General features: G+C 44.2%; 1 non-coding gene and 1 pseudogene across 1 annotated transcript; one reads left to right on the forward strand and one right to left on the reverse strand.

The window, feature by feature from the left end:
* The first annotated feature begins 12,003 nt into the window (after nt 1-12,003).
* LOC115071877 lies at nt 12,004-12,132 on the forward strand. The gene has a single exon (XR_003850938.1). It is a non-coding gene; the product is annotated as a small nucleolar RNA SNORA30/SNORA37 family (small nucleolar RNA).
* Nucleotides 12,133-13,307: 1,175 nt separating this feature from the next.
* LOC103741284 lies at nt 13,308-14,110 on the reverse strand (annotated as a pseudogene).
* Between the last annotated feature and the right edge of the window lie 2,191 nt (nt 14,111-16,301).

Consider the following 16,301-nt stretch of genomic DNA (forward strand, 5'->3'; position numbering starts at 1 on the left):
ACCCAGGTTCAGTTCCCAGCACCCAGATGGCAGGTAAGAACCATCTGTAACTCCAGTTCCAGGGAATCTGACGCCCTCTTCTTACTTCCACAGTCATTGCATGACATGGATGCACTTACATACATGCAAGGAAGACACTCATATAAGTAGACAAACAAAAGATTTTTTTTTTGTCTTTTTGAGACAGGATCTCCCTGTATCCCAAGCTGGCCTGGATCTCGCTATGCAGACCAGGCTGGCCCCAAACTCAGAGATGTGCCTGCCTCGGCCTCCCAAGTGCTGGGATTAAAGGCATGCACCACCACACCCGGCCTATAAAGGATATTTTAAAAGATAAGGTGTTCTGGGGCTGGAGAGATGGCTCAGCAATTAAGATCACTGACTGCTCTTACAGAGGAGCCAGGTTTGAATCCCAGCCCCCACACGGCAGATAATAACTGTCCATATCTCCAGTTCTAGGGGATCTGATGCCTTGTTCTGGCCTCTGTGGGCATTGCACAATACAGGTACACTTACATACATGCAGGCAATACACTCATTCACTTAAAATAAAAATAATACATAAAATATCTGAAAGAAAGAAATAAAACTGCCTTCCTGACATTCACCTATATAGAAAATCCGATGGACCCTACAAGTTACAAGAACTGATGAGTTTAGCAAGATTCCTGCATACAAACTGGAGAAAGCTAGGTATCACCCCATAAGCAAAACCAATTAGAAAGTGAAGGAGCAACAATATTCCCACTCTGGTGTTACAGTGGTCCTCAGTTATTCCTCAAAAGGCTTTAATTGTGGCAGGAAAACCAGTCAGTGGTGATAGAGGCACAGGGGAACGAGAAACTGAAAAGTAGAGGCCATATATTGGAGAGCTGATATGTCATATATAGGAAGAAATTAAAATATGCATGGATAGGGCTGGAGGAGTGTCTCAGCAGCAAAGAGCACTGACTGCTCTTGCAGAGGACCCAGGTTCAGTTCCCAACACCCACATGGTGGCTACCAACTGTCCAAAACTGCAGTTCCAGGGGATCTCATGCCCTCTTCTGACCTCTGTAGCCACTGGTCACATGTGTGCACTTACATACATGCAGGCAAAATGCTTATACAGATCAAATAAATTTAATTTAAAAACATAAACGGATAAATATTTAACTCAATAATATATGCCTCTGATGATTTAATTTAAGGAAATAAGGAACTCTGTGCAGAACTACTCATGATAGGAAAAACTGAAAAGACTTAAATAGCTGGTGATTACATAGGACTATTTATGTAATGCTTTTTTCTTGAGTTTCAAAATTTGCAAGTTAGTATTTAATAAGAATTCAGGAAATTAAACCTAATCTTAATTTGTATATTACCTTTGTACACTTAATATATTTATACAAGCATAGAACTAAGAAATTTCCTTTCTTTTACAAATACAATAAAAAATTAACATGAATTTAAAAAAAATGGTATTCTGGGCCTGGTGTGGTGGTACCCATCTTTAATCCCAGCACTTGGGAGGCAGAGGCAGGCGGATCTCTGTGAGTTCATGGCCAGCCTGGTCTACATAGTGAGTTCCAGGACAGCTGGGGCTACAGGGAGACCTTGTCTCAAAAAGATTTAAAAGAATGGTATTCTGGATTGAACTCAGAATATTGCTGGTGTCAACCGGCCAAAACAGACAGTACCTGAAAGGGGGAGTGAGGATTGAAAGAAAGGAAAGGAGACAGAAAAGACGCTTGGGAGGGCTCACAGTGAATACTGCAGCCTCGATTTATTTCAGTACTGTCTTTTTATACAGAAGAACTCATTTAGTTACAACTGCTGTTTTTCCCCACCTGTATCTGAGGGTCAGGGAGCGGTCAGATCAAAGCCTTCTTGGATCCTTTGGTTTACCACTAATGCCTCAAGGTCAGGTATTGTGAGGCTCTCCAGAAAACTGCTTCCTCCTGAATGGGCAGGTTAAGTACTGGTTTGCATGAGCTGAATGATTAGCGGCTCCCGACAGAATATCTCCCATGCTAGGTCAGCACTCTACTGTATTTTCTTTTTTAAAATTTACTATTTTTATTCGGTGTCTGAGTGTATTGCCTGCATGTGTGTTAAGTACACCCATGTCATGCAGTGCCCATGGGGATAAGGTGTCTGATCCACTGGAACAGGAGTTATGGACACTTGTTAGCCACCATGAAGGTGCTAGCTATTGAACTGCAGTCATCTGTAATAGCAGTCAGTGCTCTTAAACTCTGAGTCATCTCTCCAGCCCCGTGTATTTACACACATGGAAAAAAATTCCTTCCAGGTGTGCCTTTAATTCCAACACTCAGGAGGCAGAGGCAATCACATCTCTGTAAGTTGGAATCCAACCTGATCTACACACAGTCCCAGGCCAGCAGGGGTTACACAGTGATACCGTGTTGGAAAAAACAAATTCTTAGTTCAAATGCCTACCATATCTACTGATTAATAACTATAATTAAATAATTTAATTTTCCATTTCCTAAATTGTCTTCAATTACTTTGGACTACTAGAAAATCTAAATCCCAGAAAGTTCTGCTATGGCCAAAAGTCACAGTTACACGAACACACACACACACACACACACACACACACACACACACCTAAAAACAGAGAACAGTAGGTCAGTTTTATTTGTGTTCAGTAACATTTAGGGACTCAGGTCAACAGCAGCTGGGAAGCAAGCTGACCAAGACATGGATACAGGAAACAGCATCAGAACAGGGCACTTCGAAGGCAAAGTGACAATCACCCAAAACATGAAATGCCTCTGCTGTTTTTCCCTAAGGGGAAGAACATTAGGATTCAAGACCCCTTCTGCTCCTTCTGTGCCCTCGTCCTCGTCCTCCTCCTCGCTGGACAACACCCATAAAATGGTTGCGCTGAATGTTCCTCCTCGTCAGGGAGAGCTGGTCCAGAAAGGTTATTCATGGAAACTTGGAAGAGAGCAGGCTCTTCAGTGGTCCACCACCTGAAAGTGAACCGGACGAACCCATCAGGGAGAAGAGGAGGGATCTGTGCAGGTCCACCACACTGCACCTCCCACTTCCGTGTGACCCACCCGTGTCACCATTACAACACCCCCAGAGGGCACACCGCCTCCCAAACCCTCGACCACCCCCACTCCAGACTTTTGGTGACTGACACAGCCAGGATACTGCCATCCACCGTGAACTCATGCGGAATCACCCGTTGCAGGCGCTGGGCAAGGGAGAACAGAACCCTGTGGGCGATTTCGGCGTCCATAGCAGATGGGAAAGGCACTCTCGCAGTGCTCAGGAGATAAGGTTAAGGCACCGTCCACTACTGACTTTCCTTCTGCCAGTACCTGAGTACAACTCTGAGGCCTGCCTCAATGTCCCCTCCTGCCACCCAAGAGCGGGCTTGCCTCTGAGCCCTTCCCCTCGCCTACCCTGACAGGGCCCAGACACCTCTCACCTCCCCAGGGGTTCAGGCCTTCTTCCACACCCTGCCGCCCTCTCGGGCATAGGGGACTCTGCCCGGCCAGGATGTCACCTCTTCTTGGGCCTGAGCCCACAGTGCACCCTCTGTCCCTTCCTCCCCTCCGCCCACCTCTCGGTGCTCACTGCCACACCCCCTCCACGTCTAAAAGCTCTAGCCTCCTTCTGGCCCCAGGGCCCCTGGCTCGAGGCTCCAGGAAAGGATGCAACTCCAGGAGTCGACTTCCAGGTGGTGTTGCAGCATCTCCACTGGGTCCGGGGACATGTGGCACCTGCTCGCCCTGAGGCCCAGCAGCGGCTTCTTCGACTGGCCCTCCTGGCCCTACAGGTCTCCCTGCGCTGGGCCTGCCTGGAGCAGCCTGGCTCTGTGGGCTAGCCTGGGCACCACCAGCGGCGGAACTCTCTGGACTACCTGGGACACCGGCAGCTTCAGAGCTCTGTGAGCTAGCCTGAGCACCGCCAGCGGCAGAACTCTGTGGACTAGCCTGGGCACCGCCGGCTGCGGACCTCTGTGGGCTAGCCTGGGCACCGGCAGCTGCGGAGCTCTCTGGGCTAGCTCCAGAGCTGGAGACCCAGGCTGCCCATGCTCACCTTCTTCTTCACCGCTTGCTCGCCCATCTGGGGCGGCGCGGGGATCCCACATGGCTACTCAGGCCTCGTACTCAGAGCCCAGGCCTGTGCGCCAACCGCCAACCGCTCGGGAAAAGAGAGGCCGGCGCCACCCGACGGCCCTTTATGTACCACACGGCACGTGACCTCAGGCCACTGTGCCTGTGCAGACCGGATCGCCAGAGGGTCGCTTCCTTCCTGTCCAGGTACGGCTCCCCTTCCGAGGGTCTCCGAGGGCCGGACGACAGAAGCTTCCTCACAGGGTCCTTCCCCACTCGGCCTGTACCCATGAACCCTCAGTGTGCATTTCTTCCCGCCCAGACACATCTGTCAGGATTTCTTAGACCACCGAAAGCCCGAGGTTGCAGGAATCCCAGCGTGGCATCTGCCGTGGGAGCTACAAACTGGATATTCTGAGCATCTGTATAAACTTGTCCAGCTTGTCTTCTGGATACCCTGAAATTTTAAGTCTGTGGTAGATGGTTCCATCACAAACTGTTCCTCCCGGTCCCAGAACCCCTTCACACACAACACCTCTTCTCCTTCACCTTCCATGACTCATCTAATTTCACTGATTAGTGTGGATAACTGAGAAGACCCATCACAATTCTGTGTGCTACCAGATGTCAGAAACAGATCCTCACTACGTTCCTTTGACCGTGTTCTGATAGCTGGACCCCATATTTAAAGCCAAAAGAATGGGATAAGAGTGGCCCAGACCATCGGCTTTTCTACCAAAACTGGACCACAGGGGGAATGCCAGCAGGGTGGTCACAGGGGAGTCTGTCCGTATGGGCACTAAGAACATGTTCAAGGTCCTGGGAGCTCATTTGAAGCAGTGAGGGGGATGGAGTCTTGTAGGAGCCATCTGCCAGGACCATGGCCTCTGGTTAGAGTCTGTGACAGGAAGCTATGAAACAAAGGTGTTTTTCTCATTCTCAGTGAAAACATGATGGCTGGCTCCTAGCAGTTGTGCTTTCTGCAAAGTGGTGGTGCTCAGTTGGTGAGGAACTGCATGGTCCCTCAAAGTGGGTGAAGAAGGACTGAGGAACAATGAAAGCTGCAGACCAAATCACAGGGCCTGTTGAGGTTAGAGAGTAAGGACGAGTCTATCCTGATGGCCCAAGTTTCCTCAAATTCCACGTGATCTTGTTGGTACACAAGAGGCAGGAGCCTCAGGCAACAGACCACAGCAAGGGACTCACAAGCACCTCACACCTATAGTCCATCTAGAGATGCCCTCCCAGAATCTGGAGGACACAGTTCCCCAGGACCCAGAGGGCATTCTGGGTAGTCCTAGTTGGACACCCCAGAGGATCATTTGGTCCATAGGCTGACTCAGGGCTGGATGGATGCTGCAGAACCACAGCCAGAGAACCAGGAAGCAGATTGCTTCACTTGTCTTTGTTCAGTCCAGGCACATGTGGCAGGGGTATTCAGTGTTAATCAAGAGCATGGAGGGGTCCCATAGGAATCCATCCAAGGATGCAATAGGAATGTGGTCCACTGAGGGCCAGGGTTACATTTGGATGGTATGAAATTGGGACAGAAGCTTGAAGGTAGCATGGGATAATATGAATGGGAGGCCTGAGACACAGGCAACAGCAGTGTCAGATGATGCTTTAATCAAACTTCCACCAGTGTCTTCACCTAACCTTTCCTGGTGCTTGTGGAAGCAGGCATGGCCTTCCAGTGTCTGGGTCCCCCAGGATTAGCCTCTTCAGGGCACAATTCAGAGAGACTACACAGTGTCAGGCAATGTATTGCTGTGTGGGCTGAATTTGGGGGCTGGGGACAGTCTTGAGGACCCAGGAAATTAAAGATTTGCTGAACTTCTGGCAAATGTGACATACTTTCTTTTATCCAGGTTAGAGCATGCATCTTTGTTCTCAAAACTATTTTATAGGGAATCACAGAAAAGCAGCTAATTGTGAGAACTTGTTATATAATGAGTCACATTTGTGGCTTACTCATGGTTCCCCAGACATCTGGCAGAGGCCATCTTAACTAAGCTATCTCAGAAGTCCACACTGGTGCCACATTGTCTAAATCTTTGTCTGGTTCTTATGGCCTTTATAATTTATATTTCATCCCTTTCAGATATCAGGTGCTTTATTGGAAAGGGCATGCAAGAACATCCAAGTTCTTCACAGCAACAGCGTACTCTCTGGTACCAACTTCTGTATTTTCTATTGCTGTAACAAAATGCCATGACTAAGGCAACTTAGAAAAGGAAGAGTTTATTTGAACTTGTGGTTCCATAGGGAGAGTCCATAATGAAAGAGGTGGCATGGCAAGTGGCAGACATGGCAGCAGAAGCCAAAACCTGAGAGCTCATATGTCCAATGGCAAATAGAAAGCTGAGAAGGAAAACTGGAAGTGTGGACAGGCTATGAACTCTCAAAGCCCATCCACAATGACATGTTTCCTCCAGTAAGGCTATACCTCCTAAAGATTGTATGACCTCCCCAAAGAGTGCCACCAACTGACCAAGTGTTCAAATACTTGAGCCTATTGGAACATTTCTTATACAAATCACCGGGATACCCAAATATTCAGTGCAACTATATAGGAGTATCCTGTGTAGGCCTTTGTATCCACTAAACAAGGGCTAATGTACTAATGCATCAGCCTCATCATTCCCTGGGCTGAACAAGTTTATGACCTGCTGTATGACAGACTGACATATACTTGTTTTCCTACATGCTAGCAGTCTTCCCACATGGGATGGGCCCCACAGGGGCTAGTGGCCCTTCTCCCAATCCTGTAGATGCTATGTGGAGATATGCAGAGTAAGCCCCCTGTACACTGCCCAATTACCAGTGCACACATGAAGATGGGAGGGCTCATTTATTATTACCAGCCATACAGTTTTTAATTCAGGCCATTGGTTTCTTTGGCTAATTTTTGTCTAGATGATGTTGGTGGATAGCTGGACTGCCACTGCTATCCATGTGGCCTGTGGCCCTGCAGCAGCTCAAGTAGTTGAACACTTTGTCCCTAATTGGTGAAACTGTTTGAGAGAGGTCATGGAACCTTTAGGAGGTGTGGCCTTGCTGGAGGAAGCACATCATTGTGGGGTGGGTTTTGAGAGGTCATACCTGGCCCTACTTCCAGTTTGCCATTTCTGCTTCCTGTTTGTGGTTGAAGATGTAATCTCTCAGCTTCCTGCTCCACCTTCCTGCTGCCATGCCTCCCCTTGTTATTATGGACTCACTCTCTGGAACTTTAAGCCAAAATAAACTCTTCCTTCTATAAGTTTCCTTAGTCATGAAGTTTTATCACAGAAACAGGAAAGTAACTAATACAGAAGTTGGTACCAGAGAGTACACCATTGCTGTGAAGAACCTGACTATGTTGTTTTCTGGAGCAATGTGGAAGAATTTTAAACTTTAGTAAACCAGTTGAATGCTGTAAGCAGAACGTAACAGGCTATTTTAGTAGGAACCTGGAAGAGAGTAGTACTGAGAGTAATGCAGACTGTAGAGACTAAGCACATGAGGTTTCAGAAGGGAATAAGTTCTCTATTAGTAACTGGGTTAGAGGCTATTCATGTGATTTTTTTTTTTTGGCAAATAATCTGGCTGCACACTGCCCATGTCCTAAGAACTTGGCCTAAGGCTAAATTAAAAGGTAATGGACTAATTTCCTTGGCTGAGGAAATTTCAAAATAGCATAACATTGAATCTGTGGTGTAGTTATTAGTGGTAATTCTTATGCAGGTCTAAAATGAAAAAGCCAAGTGGGGCAGAAAGAAACATAAAATGTACAGTCTGGAGAGGAAAAAAGCATTAGAAAGCTTAATGTTGCAGCCAAGGCATGTTCTGGAAGAGAAGCTGCAATTGATAAAGAGATTAGTACCATTAAGGACAGGCTTCCTGTGCTGCACTGGAACAATGAAAAGAGTACCCTCAGGGCAAGACTCCTCCTAGCTAAGCTTCCAGGTTTTGAAAAAGAGTCTAAGGGATTTTTTTATTCCTAGGAAACAACTGCTTCTATATACAAAAGGTTCTGCTAATGTGGATGAAGGGAGCCAAGGTCCATCCCAAGCTGTCAGCTAAACTTGGCAGTGTCATTCATGTGGTTCTGGCTTTAGAAACATGAAAATGCAAAAGTGGGGGGGTTGTGGATTTTTCTTCTGTGGTTTCAGAGAGCTGCTGAAGCCAAGCAACATGTAGTAGGGAGGTCCCTGTGAGAAAGTCCTGATAGGCCAAGAGGTCTTCAGTAGTCATTGTTAGAGCTGTGAAAGTACAGCTTGGGTTTCAGTGAAGATCCCAAGGTGTTGGAGATGCTAAAGCCATGAGACTTTTGCCAAGAAGAGCTGCATACAGGGAGTGGTACCATCCCAGGAGAGATATGTATGTTGCAGGCAGTAAAGCTGGAGGGTTGGAGCCATGTAAGACCTTTGGAATTAAAGTCCCAAACATTGTACACAGAACTATAAGATTTAGTGTTTGCCTTGCTGTTTTCTGGTCTTGTGTTTGTTTAGTGTTTCCCCACTATGCCCCCATTCTTCCCTTTTGGAATGGGGATGTATATTATGTGCCACTATATCTTGGAAGTATGTAATTTATTTTTGATTTTACAGGGAACTGCAGTTAGGAAATTGCCTTAAGTTTCAAAAGTCATTTTTGACTTTTGAATAGTTGAAATGGTGAAAGACTATGGGGACTTTTAAAGTTAAACTACATACATTTTGCATTATGATGTGGCCATGAGACTATGGGGGACAGGAAGTGCAATGTGCTGATTTGAATATGAAATCTCTCTGACAGGCTCATGTGTTTAAACACTTCACCACCAGCTGGTGGCGCTAGTTGGGAGGGTCATGGAGCCTTTAGGAGGTGGAGCCTTGCTGGAGGAAGGATCATTGGGAGTGAGCCTTGAGGTTCTATAGCCTGACTTCATCTCTTCTTTACTCTTTGCTTAGTGAACATGAGATATGATCAGATATTTCCTCAAGCTCTGACTCCCAGCAATGATAGACTATACTCTTGAACTGTGAGCCAAAATAACATTTTTCCTCTGTAAGTTGCTTTTGTCAGGTATTTTGTCCCGGCAACAACAAAAAAGGTAATTAATATAGGTGCCACCATGTGTTTAATATGTACCAAAGACAAAAAATATGGAATTTGGCTTCTGCCAGCCATAATGTGTCTAGAATTAGGCAAGTTGTACTATACCTGATTCCCAGGATCCTGGACAAAAAGGGAATGTCACTCATGATTTATATATGGAACTTGACTCCTACCAGCCTAATACAGTTCCAGAATGGGTATGGCACATTTGATTCTCAGGTTATACTGTTGAACTTGGTTCCTGCCAGCCAACGGTACTTCATAATCAAGAAGGCATGCTGCACCCAATTCAGAGGCTCCCAAGCTTAAATAAGATACCCTTACCATTCATTGGGGTTTTTTAAATAAGGTTTAAATAGAAGAGGTGCTTTCTCTACAAGCTCCTTGCATTTTTTCCCTTCTAAATGGGTTAAATCCTCTTCAGTTTCTATTGATTTGTTTCTTGGATGTAGCCTTCATAGTTGGGACAAATTTGATCCCCATACCCTAAAAAGAGAGGATGATACTTTTTCTGTAGTAGGGGCCAAAGCATGGTTAGAAAATGAAAGTATTTGCTGTGATCCTATTTTATAGTTGGATCTCTTTTATAGATGACTGGGAAAATGGTCCAAGGTATCTCACAAACAAGATTTCTTTGCTTTAACAGAAGACCCAGATTTATGACAACAATTAAATTAGATCCAGGAATAATGACACTCATAAATAAGATAGGCTCACTCAATTGGGGGATGCTTCTTCCTGGGGACATGGGCCAGATAAATTAGAAGAACTAAAACCTTTGATAACATTGTCACCTAGTGGGTAATAAAAGGCCAATGGGCACTCTAACTCCCACCCCTCCAATGCAACCTGCAGGTATGTTTTTTCCAGGAACTTGTTAGAGACTCAAAAACTTTTGTGTATATAAGATCTTAAACTTATGAAGCAGATTCATGGAAGTTTCCTGGATGATCCTAAGAAATAGATATAGATAAATTTTTGTATCTCTCCCAAAATTATAAGCTTTCTTAGAGGGATGTTCATATTGTTATGAGACAGACCTTAACTGATTCTGAGAGAACCAAACAAGCTCTTGTGTGACTCAATGAGTTAAGCATTATGCAGATGAATTGCATGTGTTAGATTCTATAGAATCTGAAGCATTTCTGGTATATTCCCTGAGATGGGATTATTATAAAACCTAGGATATGTGGAGATGTTGGCATTGTTTACATGCTTGAGAAACTAAAGAGCAGTATATTATGCAACTATAAACTGGCAACTATTAATCAGGGGAAGCAATAAAAAACCTACTGCATTTTTAGAGTGACCTTAGAAGGCTGTGCAAAAGTACACTCTAACTGATCCCCCCTCCTTTAAAAGTAAAATTCTTCTCTGACACGGATTCCTCATCAATCTGTTCCTGACACATGGAGGAAATAGCAAAAATTGTCACTGGGACTCAAGACTCCTATTGATGGCTTACTAGATATAGCAAACTCTGTTTTCACAACCAAAATCTAAAGGACTGTAGGGGACAAAAAAGAGGTTAAAGCTAGCAGGGAGAGAGAAAATAAAAGGAATGCAGAAGTTTCTGTAGTCTTATAGGATGACTTAAGATCTGCTGGCTTCTCTCTCCCAGAGGAAACAGACTGACAAACAAATGTAGTCTGTTGGCAGAAAGGTCACTGAAAGAGAAATTGCCCAATACTGGACATTCTCTCAATACCCCTTGCCTTCAATGTGGCAAGACAGGCACTGGAGGGCCTACTGCCCCAAGGATCAAAGGATCCCCAGAGCCAGAACCTCAGATATTGCTCCTGGAATCAGGAAGCCTTTGGTCCAGTGGGTATTCAACTCAAACATCACCATCAGTATGTCGTAACTTCAGGTAAATCTTGAAGTCACAGGCAAGACCTTAAGTTTTCTTCTTTTTTACTTTGGAAATGTTTAATTAGCACACATAGTATTAGGTTTCATTATAAAATTTTCAAAAAATTGATTGTTGTTGATTCTCCTCTCCTAGTCCCTTGAATCTCCTTGTGCCCTTCCATCACCCTCCCCCATAGCCTCCTTTCCACCTTCATGTCTCATGTGCTGTATTGATCTCCCTCCTTCCTCAACACCCCTATTCCTCCTCTCATGGTCTTCTTACTAGTTTTTTTAGCTTATACCGATACACACACACACACACACACACACACACACACACAGATATTATACATCAGGGCCTTCATATGAGAGAAAGCATGTAATTTTTGTCTTTCTAAGTCTGGACTACCTTGCTTAATATAATTTATAGATCCACTTATTTTTTCCTGTAAATTAAGTTTTCTTTTTGATAGTAGGGCCTTCTACTCTATCTTTACCTTGTATTACAGACAATGGGCCTCTGACTCTTGTTGAGTTACAGTTGTCAACAGGACTCATATGACCAAATATCTCTTTATGCTATCTATGAGATAATATTTACTTTTTACCCATATGTTTCTAATAAAGGCTCAATATCCTCTCCCTTTATTGGGGAGAGACCTCTTAACAAAAATAGGCAGCCAGATAATTTTCAACCCATTACAAAATCTCATAATAATGGCCATGATCACCTCTTCTGAAGAAAAAAAACAATGATTTGGTCATTACAGGCCTCACCATTAACCTCTGAGAATGTGCTGTTGATTGCCAGGTAGGGCAGTCACACACATTAAAGGACTCTCATGCTTTTTCTAACTGTAAACAATATATTATACACCCTGAAGTCTGAGTGGGACTCAGCTCCTAATCAAGAAGATCCACCATTATTATGGCTTTTAACTCCCTACTAATTATCCTGTAATACTCCATTGTTAGCTATTTTTTAAAAAAACCTCCAGCACTTTCACAGGTCCTCCCTTAGTCAGTGGAGCCAGGATTTGGTAGCTGGAACTAACAGAAAACCCTTGATTATAACTTTGCCCTGATACTGTACCAGTGGCAGCTGTCTCTCAGGGGAACAGATGATAAAATAAAAATAAATTTAAAAAAAAACCAATGAAGGCTGTTGGATGGTATAAGACTTGCGTGCTATAAATGAAACTGCTACTCTGATGCACCCACTGGTCCTTAACTCTGTTAACAAAAACTCCTTCTATTATCAAATGGTTTATAGTTTTAGATCTAAAAGATGCCTTTTAAAAATATTCCCATAGTGTCTAGGTGTCAGTTTGTTTTTGTCTTTGAATGGACTGATGCACAGTGTGGGAATAAATAACTCCCCCTGGACTGTTCTTCCTCAGGACTTTAGAGACAGCTCTCAACTTTTTGCCAGGCCCTAGCAAGGGATTTAAATAAACTTTAGTGGTTTTATATAGTGATTTTACAAATATGTGGATGATCTTTTATCTACTCTCCTTCCTTAAGAGGCTCCAAATCACAGAAGATGCCAAGTTTCTAAGTCCAAGGTCTAATAATTTTTCCAAAGGGTATTAAATCTGGGGTTCATTTTCACTCTAGGGCATATGCTCTTTCTGCTGATCATATCCAAGCCATCCAAGTCCTCTCAATCCCCAGCACTAGGATGTTTTTTGACTAACAAGCTATTGTTGGCTCCTGGATACAGCCCCACAGCTAAGATTCCATATGAATCTTAAATGGAAGTAATAACCAAGTTTCCCATATCTTGTGAACAAGATCAACAAGCTGCTTTTGATTAATTAAAAGCTCTTTATTCAAGGCTCCACCTTTAGGATTGTCACAACCTTTTAAATTGTATGTTACTAAATGCCAGGGTGTGGCCCTGGGAGTCCTCACCCAGATCTTGGGTCAAATACATTGACCCCTTGGCATATTTATCAAAACAGCTTGACTCAGTAGCTTGAGGATCACCAGGATACATTAAAATAATAGCTGTTTCTGCTGTCTTAACAGAAAAAAACACTTAAAATCACTATGGGCTCTCCTTTGTTTATACTTTATAACAAATAATCTCTCTGTTAAAATCTGAAGGACCTCATTGGCTGATGGATGTTGTCGACACAAAAGCATAACTCTCACATCAAAGGGGATGAGAGATAGTTTATTCTGGAGCCAAATATGAGTGAACATCGCTTGAGAACACATTCAGGTTACCCCAAATTCCATTTTCCAGCGTGGTAACAATTGCCTTACTTATTTTTTTGTCTTTTTTTGTTGTTGTTATTTATAATCAACTTTATTTTCACCGATATGTCACTTTAACATGATTTCCCAACAGGCCTATACTCTAGGGTGAGCAAAAGATCCCACATGCTCTCTCACCAAGAGATCTGTTCACTGTTCTGAACAGGACGTGCAGCTTTGGGGTCCCCAATGTTGACATTTCACACTTCACCCCGAGACTTTATAGCCAGCTCTGAAGGGTTCGAGCAGTGTCGGCTCATGTTCACCTTACCACGTTCAGTGTTATTTTTTGTAAAATCTCAGAATCTGCAAATGTGCTGTACTTCTCTTCATACACTGAAAACTGTGGAAGTTTGGAGATGTTTAATTCTTCATGAGCCCAAGCTGGGATGTGGCTACTACAGATGTGGTGAACTCAACAAACTTATTCCAACTTTGGCAACCATCAGCAAACTGGCACCAGCAATTAAACCCGCAGGCATAAATTTTCCGGAGTTGTAGAATCTCATTCCCATAATGCCAGCCAAAGTCCCAGACGTGGCTAGGAAAACCCATGCGTTCCTGGGATCCTGAGACATCTGGTAAGCACCCAGGCTGCTAAGCTCCCAAAGAAGAGTCCAGCAGCCAGAGACTGGACACTACCTGCTTTTGCATAGCCAATGATCCCACCAGTAGCAACCAGGGCTGCATAGCCGAAACCGAAATAATGTAAAGGCATTAGCGGGCCACTGTCCTTCTGCATTCTTCTGTGACTTTGTCCAGACAGGTAAGCACACCAGGCCTTCACCTATGACCCGGCGAACCACAGCGAGTCTCCCGAAGGCTGCGCCGGAGGACGAGGCCGCTTTTTTTTTGTCTTTTTGAAGCAGGATCTCCCTGCAGCCCCAGCTGTCCTGGAACTCACTATGTAGACCAGGGTGGCCTTGAACTCACAGAGATCCGCCTGCCTCTGCCTCCGAAGTGCTGGGACTACAGGTGTGTGCCACCACGCCTGGCTACCTTACATTTTTATAGTAACAGAACAAAGAAAAGTCATAAATCAAGACACTTTTCAAATACTCTGGAGGATATTTTCAATAGGTGGGTCACAGCAAAGCAAGGGTTTTTTTTTTTTTTTTTTTTTTTACTATAGGTCTCAGGTGCTATCTGATGACATTCTTTGCCTTTTGATTGGTGAGACCCCGTGGTCTGCTAAGTTAATACATTCTAAAAGGTTTTTTATCTGTTAGTCACAGGATGTTAGATCAGAAACAGAGGTGGGCAAGGAGTGGCTGTTTAGGGGGCTAAAGATGGCCTGAGATAAATGGTAATTAGACTCTGGACGTGCAATATTCCAAACTCTCCATAATCTCCGGAGTGATAATCAGTTAGTGGGTCAGCCTTGCAGGAAGTTCAGACCAAGGTGCAGGGGTTCTTTTGGGGAACTTTTCTTTCACAATGTTCATCTTTGAATTATCAAGCCTTACTACTTGACAGGTTGGAAGTGTCTTTACATCAGTGTTCCACTGTCAACACTGCTACTTTATTTTTTTATCCCAAAGTACAGTTTGCCTAGCTTAGAGGACACATCTGGGAGCAACTTCATAGTTGCCTAGATGTTGTTAATCTAATTTGATCTAGTACACAGACCTAAGTGTTGTATGGCAATTTCCTCCGAATTGAAACATCCCTTCCAGGAGGGAAGGGAAAGCTCAGGAGACTCGGGACGCAAACAAACATCACATCTGGGAAAGAATGAAACTTGCAAGGTTGTCCAAGGCCCCTCCTCAGATTTATAGAGGCACTAAACAAGTTCTAAGGAGGAGACGCTGACCTGCCGAACTGCAAAGACATCTCTAGAATTGGCAAGCTGTGCAGACAGCTCCAGGGTTGCAGCTATAGTGATTTGTCCCCCAATGCTAGGGTGGGTTTTTCACTGGTGCAGCTGATTTTAAGTCTTCCATACTCCTGTAAGTAACCCCTCACCCACACTCCTCTTAGTAACCCCCCAAAAAGTGACTGGTTCACCAAGTTGAACTTGGATGCAATAGTTACTTTGGTCTGTCCTGGGCTCCTGTTCTGGGATAAGTAGACATGTGTTTTGTCTCCCTAGGGAAAGTCTCTCACATAACACAAATGCTTAAGTCCCTTGATACAGAGCCAAATGTACAGCCAAATCTCCCCAAATCATTTTGCTTTTAATTCCCTCTATAGGGTCTCATCTTCCTTCCCCAACTTATCTCTGGAAGAAATTAACTGGGCTTGATCCTGAGGTTACAAACAGGAACTGGATATGTGACTTAAGTTAGAAAAACCTCCTTCACCTTCCCCAATCCATGCAGCAAAACATCATTAAGGATTTATTACATGATTCCAGCCGTTACGGATGAGATTGAACATACCAAATTTGTAAATAGGTGTTCACCGGCAAAGGACCGAATAAGACTATTGATCAAATTCCCCAAGCTTGTGCTCTTCGTGCTTTAATTATCCTCAGGGATCTAAACTTCCTCCCTCAGCTCCAGCCCAATTTCATGAACACCCAGGTAGAAATTAGCAAAATAGACCTTACACAATTGCCTCCTTGTCAGGGATTCAAATATTTCTTGGTCTTCGGTGATACTTTCACCAAATTATCAGCGGCTTTCCTAACGCCATCTCAAAAGGCCATTGACATATCCAAAGCCCTCCTTTGGGAGTTAGTCTTCCATTTAGTCTCCCGAAATCTTTTGAAAGTGACAGTGGCCCCTCCTTTATTTCCCAGGTCAGGGAATTAGACACTACCTTCATTCCTCTTAGAGACCCGAGTCCCCTGGAAAACTGTAGCATGAAAAAAGCTTTGACAGGACACTCATTTTACTTCCAGGGCAATACTACCAATAGCCTTCCTAGGAGCCCCATAGGCCCTCAATCACTTATGGGCACCTCTTCATCCAGACTTGTTTCTAGATGATGAAACCTGGCCTTTAAGTCAATTTGCCTGCAGCCCAAATGAATTCCAACAGGTTACCAAAGAATATGGTTTACAGAGGCTGTAATATATATATATAT

This window comes from Nannospalax galili, unplaced genomic scaffold (genome assembly GCF_000622305.1).
Source record: "Nannospalax galili isolate Female #2095 unplaced genomic scaffold, S.galili_v1.0 scaffold880, whole genome shotgun sequence".
Lineage (NCBI taxonomy): Eukaryota > Metazoa > Chordata > Mammalia > Rodentia > Spalacidae > Nannospalax > Nannospalax galili.